Below are 6919 nucleotides of genomic sequence, written 5' to 3' on the forward strand. Positions count from 1 at the left end.
AGCCTCGACGGTACTCAGTAAAAATTAGGTCAACTTCCTTTTCTTTTGCTTGCTTGCGTTGCGGTTAAACGTGTGCCAACCTTTCAAAATATTGGACATCACTTACAGAGCGCTGTAATTACGTGTGCCCTGAATGGCCTTCCCTACAAAAATGGTAACTTATGTCACGTTGCTTTAACAAAATTTACGCAGTCGACAGGATTTGAACCTGTGCGGGGAGACCCAAAGGATTTCTAGTCCATCGCCTTAACCGCTCGGCCATGACTGCTTTTTTTTTTATTCGCTTGAAGGTACATCATGTACAAAGCACAACAGAAGGGCAGAACACTGTACAGAAATAATGACAAGGAATAATGTTAAAATAACGTCAAGCACACTTTGCTTGGCGTGGGATGATTAAAAGTGCGTTAATGAGATGAGGTCATTGAGCACGGGTAACCATTCCGGCGGATCTTCGCCTGCACAATATACATCCCTCGTGTATGCTATACTTTCTATAAAGTATTCCCTAGCTGGGCGTGCGTTTACATCCGCATGCCTCACTGCCATACGCGTCTTCCATATTGCGTGCATGCTCAACAACATAACATATCATACGGTATGTCACTTTCACACTGAACCGGCAAAAAACGAATTCCGTATGGTGTTATAGGGAGGTCTTTCTTTAATGTTCGCTGCAGGATGTCCCAGTGAAATACAGCATCCCAACAGTCCAAAAAGATGTGATCTATACTCTCCGGCTTACGGCATAAAAGACAATTAATACTCCAAGGAACAAATAGTCCCTTTTCCTGCAACACATAGTTTCACTGGCAATGTACCCGTGTGTAGTTGAAAAAAAAAGGTCTTGGCTGATGGGCGTACTGGCATTCGTTTGATTCGCCTAAAAACATCTTTCCCGTGTCCGATTCCATATATCGTTCGATACATGGGTACTGGCATCATTACGTCGATAAGATCTTTATAGAGCCGCTTTTTTTTTACTTCGCACAAGTACTGCAGAGAAACAAACTTTTAGTATATTGAACGCCAACACTACTTCGCGTAGATAACCACGTATACCAGTACGCCCTGCACAAGAAGAAGGTACTATGAACTCTGGTAAATAACAGCATAATCTAACTTGTAACATAGTGCGCAAGAATGGATGACTCTGATCGCGTAAGAAAACAAGCCATGACAAATCTGCCTTAAAAACAAATGGGCCAATCCCAGCCCACCAGCTCACTGGTCGAAAAAGATTTCTACGACTCGTACGTTCCCATTGGGAGCCCCAAACAAAAGTGGAAAAGACTCTGTGTATCTTCTGAATGTTTAACCTATTCATGCACAGCACCTGAAGCACGTACCAAACTTTCGCCGCTAAGAACATATTGCGGACTGTTGACCGAGTGAATATCGAGAAGTTTTTCCTCCCCACTTATTTGTTTTCTCCTTCAACACTATGTTTCATCCTTCCAGTATTCATTGGGATCTTTATATCGCTCCAGTGGCACACCGAGATATTTGGTCAGCACGGACCGCCATCTGACATTTTCATAGAAGTCTGGCATTGCCTCCCAGGTGCCATGCCATAAACCTACACACTTATCCCAATTTATTGCACTACCGGACCATATGCAGTACTTGTCGGCTACTTTCACAGCTTCGCTAATACTTTCTCTATCTTCACAAAAAACGGCAATATCATCAGCCTAAGACAAAAATTTGATCTCCGCCATCATATTAAAACCCCGTACTTTGTTATCGTGAATTATGCTCAAACAAAAAGGCTCTAAATAAATAGCAAACAACAATGGGGAATTTGCACACCCTTGACGGACGCCCCTGGCAATTTGAAAACTTTCGGTGACTTCTTTGTTAATTACAATGTTAGCCTCACAATTTCTATACGACATTTTCACACCATCTAAGACAATATTGTCATGTAGTAGTGACGAGGAAGCAAACAGTCGTAAAACTGGGAATGACGAAACTGATTCTTTATTGGGCGAACCTGTGCCCACAAAAGCAAGTTACACTTGAAGCACAACGATAGCGGCGAACACAGTCGGCGATCGTCGAAATCTGATCAGCGGCGAAACGCGTCGGCTTTTATACCTGAGTCATCGAAGGTTCCAGATTAATCCCTGATGCCCGCGTGTCTTCCAGAAAGTTCTAGACAATTCGCGTCGCTCATACAATCAGATTACATGGGCGTCGGTGACCACAGACGACGGATAGAAGCATTGATAACGTCCGAGAAGCTTCCAATGCAGGAGCGTCCTGCGCCGAGCGATAACGTTTAACATTTGTCAGCCAATGTTGAAAGCGGCCACCGGTGAAAGATAAACATGTGTACGTGTCAATACCCTCCCCTTAAAAAGCATCGTCCCGATGCTACAAACAAACACGAAAGCGAAAACAAAACCATGCGTAATAAACAAAATAACAAAAACAATAACAAAGTAACAAAGTACCTAAGTTTGTCAGCGGGCGTAGAAAGGCTTAAGACGCACCACGTGGATGACTTCAGGTCGTGCCCGGCGCCGCTGTGATTGCGAAATGCCGTCTGGCACGACCTCATATTCCAGTGCGCCAATACGTCGGGTGATCTTATGTGGTCCGAAATAGCGACGTAACAGCTTCTCGCTAAGTCCTCGTCGACGTATCGGAGTCCAGACCCAAACACGGTCACCGGGCTGGTACTCGACGTAGCGTCGTCGAAGGTTGTAGTGTCGGCTGTCGGTCCTCTGCTGGTTCTTGATGCGCAGTCGGGCGAGCTGTCGACCTTATTCGGCACGCTGCAAATAGGTGGCAACGTCGAGATTTTCTTCGTCGGTGACGTCCGGTAGCATGGCGTCAAGCGTCGTTGCCGGGTTCCTTCCGTAGACCAGGTTGAACGGCGCCATGTGCGTCGTTTCTTGCACGGCCGTGTTGTATGCGAAGGTCACGTACGGAAGGATGGCATCCCACGTCTTGTGTTCGACGTCGACGTACATTGCCAGCATGTCGGCGATGGTCTTATTTAGGCGCTCGGTGAGGCCATTCGTCTGCGGGTGGTAGGCGGTGGTCCGGCGATGGCTTGTGTGGCTGTATCGCAGGATGGCTTGAGTTAGTTCTGCCGTAAAGGCAGTACCTCTGTCGGTGATGAGGACTTCTGGGGCACCGTGACGCAGGAGGATGTTCTCAACGAAGAATCGGGCTACCTCGGCAGCACTGCCTTTGGGCAAGGCTTTTGTTTCGGCGTAGCGGGTGAGGTAGTCCGTAGCTACGACGATCCATTTATTCCCGGACGTCGACGTCGGAAAAGGCCCCAGTAAGTCCATCCCAATCTGCTGGAACGGTCGGCGAGGTGGCTCAATCGGCTGTAGAAGTCCGGCTGGCCTTGTCGGCGGTGTTTTGCGTCGCTGACAGTCTCGGCATGTCCTTACGTAATGGGCGACGTCGGCAGAGAGGCGAGGCCAGTAGTATTTTTCTTGTATCCTCGCGAGCGTGCGGGAAAAACCGAGGTGTCCAGTCGTTGGGTCGTCATGGAGAGCTTGCAGAACCTCTGGACGCAATGCTGAGGGTACCACGAGGAGGTAGTTGGCTCGGAGAGGCGAGAAGTTCTTCTTTAGGAGAATGTCGTTTTGCAAGAAAAACGACGCCAATCCTCGCCTGAACACCTTCGGCACAGTGACGGTCTTGCCTTCCAGGTAATCTACAAGGTTCCTTAGTTCCGGGTCGGCTCGCTGTTGTTCGGCGAATTCGTCGGCACTGATGGGTCCCAAGAAAGTGTCGTCATCCTGGTCATCCTGTGGCGGCGGTTCGACGGGGGCGCGAGACAAGCAGTCGGCGTCAGAGTGCTTTCGCCCGGACTTGTAAACGACGGTGATGTCGAATTCTTGAAGTCTCAGACTCCATCGTGCGAGGCGACCTGAAGGATCCTTCAAGTTAGCTAGCCAACACAAGGCGTGGTGGTCGCTCACAACTTTAAAGGGCCTGCCATAGAGGTAGGGGCGAAACTTTGATGTAGCCCAGATGATGGCGAGGCACTCCTTTTCTGTTGTGGAATAATTTGCTTCCGCCTTCGACACCGACCGGCTAGCGTAACTTACAACCCTTTCTAGTCCGTCAGTCCTCTGCACAAACACGGCGCCGAGTCCTACGCTGCTTGCGTCGGTGTGGACTTCGGTATCGGCGTTTTCGTCGAAATGCGCAAGGATGGGCGGCGATTGTAAGCGTCGCTTCAGTTCTTCAAATGCTTCGATTTGCGGCGTCTCCCACTTGAACTCGACGTCGGCCTTCGTGAGGTACGTCAGTGGCTCGGCGATCCGTGAAAAATCCTTGACGAAGCGCCTGTAATAGGCGCACAGGCCAAGAAATTTACGCACTGCCTTCTTGTCGGCGGGCGGAGGAAAGTCAGTGATGGCCGCCGTTTTCTGTGGGTCAGGGCACACTCCAGACTTGTTGATGACATGGCCCAAAAACAAGAGCTCCTCGTATGCGAAGAGGCACTTTTCTGGCTTCAACGTGAGTCCGGAGGTCTTGATAGCTTGAAGAACTGTTTCAAGGCGCCGCAGGTGTTCTTCGAAGCTTGAGGCAAACACAACGACGTCGTCCAAATACACGAGGCAAGTCTGCCACTTCAAGCCTGCCAGTACTGTATCCATGACGCGTTGGAAAGTCGCAGGTGCCGAGCAAACACCAAACGGCATGACCTTGAACTCGAACAGTCCGTCTGGTGTTATAAAGGCAGTCTTCTCCCGGTCCCTCTCGTCGACTTCGATTTGCCAGTAGCCGGTTTTGAGGTCCATCGACGAAAAATACTTTGCGTTGTAGAGTCGATCCAAGGCGTCGTCAATCCGTGGGAGGGGGTATACGTCCTTCTTCGTGATCTTGTTGAGGCGACGATAATCGACGCAGAAACGTAAGGTTCCATCCTCCTTCTTCACTAACACCACGGGGGACGCCCACGGACTCTTGGACGGCTGGATGATGTCGTCGCGTAGCATTTCGTCGACTTGTTGCCTTATGGCTTCGCGTTCGCGCGCCGAAACTCGGTACGGGCTCTGACGGAGTGGGCGGACATTTTCGTCGGTTATGATGCGGTGCTTGGCGACAGGGGTTTGTCGAACTTTTGACGACGACGAGAAGCAGTCCTTGTATCGCAGGAGCAGAGCTTTTAGTTGTTCTTTCCTATGCCTGGGAAGGTTCTGATTGACGTCGAAAGTTGGTTCAGGTACTATAGTCGTCGTTGCAGGTGCACTGGAATCCGTGAAGGCGAAAGCACTGCTGGCTTGTACTATTTCGTCGATGTAGGCGACCGTGGTGCCTTTGTTAATGTGCTTGTATTCGGGGCTGAAGTTCGTGAGCATCACCCTTGCTTTCCCTGCACGTATCTCAGCTATGCCTCTAGCGACGCAAATCTCACGGTCGAGCAGTAAGTGATGATCGCCCTCGATGACGCCCTCCATGTCTGCAGGCACTTCGGTACCGACGGAAATCATTACGCTGGAGCGAGGCGGAACGGTGACTTGTTCTTCTAGCGCATTCAAGGCATGGTAACTGATGTCTGTATCCGGTGGTATCGCGTTGTGCGTTGAAAGCGTTACCGACTTGGACCTTAAGTCGATGACTGCACCGTGTTGGTTTAGAAAGTCCATGCCTAGGATGACATCCCTGGAGCAGTGCTGCAGGATTACGAAGCTCGCCGGGTAAGGGCGGTTGTTCACAGTGACTCGTGCTGTGCAGATTCCAGCCGATGTTATTAGGTGGCCTCCCGCTGTACGGATATCGGGTCCTTGCCAGGCAGTCTTCACCTTCTTCAACTTGGCGGCGAACGGGCCACTGAAGACGGAATAGTCGGCTCCAGTGTCGACGACAGCAGCGACGTGATGACCATCGATCAGCACGTCTGAGTCGGTAGACCGTCGTCTGGCGTTGCGGTTAAGTCGTGGCGTCGGATCGCGGCTGCGTCGGCTTGCTCCGCTGCTGCTACGTCGCGTCGGCAGGTCGTCTTTAGGCGGCGAAGTGTTGTCGTGAAGGCTCTTTCCAGGCGGCGTGCTGATATCTCGTCGTGAAGATTCGCGAATCTTCATCGTCGGCGGCGGAGGATCTTCGGAATTGCGTCGTACAGCAACCGCACCTCCATCGGTTGCTGCCTTTAGTTTCCCGGATAGGGGCTCACGGACCAGCCCCGGCTGGGCCAGTGTATGGTCGACGCTGCGGCGACAGGTAACGTCCTGGTGGCGGCGAGCGTGAGGGTCGTCGTGGTTGCCACTGGGCTCCGGCGAGGTAGTCAGTGATGTCGCGTGGTCGCTCGCCAACCTGTGGACGTTGCGCGTTGACGGCGAACCCTGGTAGGCCCATCTCGCGGTATGGGCATCGGCGGTAGACATGGCCGGCTTCCCCGCAGTGATAGCAGAGCGGGCGGTGGTCGGGGGTGCGCCAAATGTCCGTCTTCATCTGGTAGTTGCGCTGGGCGACGGGCGGCCGTGCTGGCTGCGGCGGCGGAGCTGGGCGACGGAATTGCGGCGTTACGGGGCCCTGGCGCGAGCGCGGAGGGGGGCCTTGACGACGGGCGACGGCGGCGTATGTCATCGCTTCCGGCTGGGGTTGCGGCGATTCGGGAAGTCCTAGCGATTGCTGGATTTCCTCCCGCACGATATCGGCGATGGAAGCAAGTTGAGGCTGCGACGACGGTAGCAACTTCCGCAGCTCTTCGCGTACTATCGCCCTGATGGTGTCTCGTAGGTCGTCGGAAAGTCCTTGGACTTCGGCGTAGTGTGGCGTCGAACGGCGATTGTATTGCCGGTTGCGCATGTCCAGTGCTTTCTCGATCGTCGTAGCCTCCGAGAGAAAGTCTTGGACTGTTGTTGGTGGATTCCGTACCAGTCCGGCGAAAAAGCTCCTGCTTAACTCCCCGCATGAGCAAGCGAACTTTCTTGTCTTCGGG

General features: G+C 52.1%; 1 non-coding gene across 1 annotated transcript; it reads right to left on the reverse strand.

The window, feature by feature from the left end:
- Positions 1 to 187: 187 nt before the first annotated feature.
- Positions 188 to 268, reverse strand: Trnas-aga (transfer RNA serine (anticodon AGA)). Its single transcript has one exon. It is a non-coding gene; the product is annotated as a tRNA-Ser (tRNA).
- Positions 269 to 6919: the final 6651 nt, after the last annotated feature.

This window comes from Dermacentor silvarum, chromosome 7, assembly GCF_013339745.2.
Source record: "Dermacentor silvarum isolate Dsil-2018 chromosome 7, BIME_Dsil_1.4, whole genome shotgun sequence".
Taxonomy (NCBI): Eukaryota; Metazoa; Arthropoda; class Arachnida; order Ixodida; family Ixodidae; genus Dermacentor; species Dermacentor silvarum.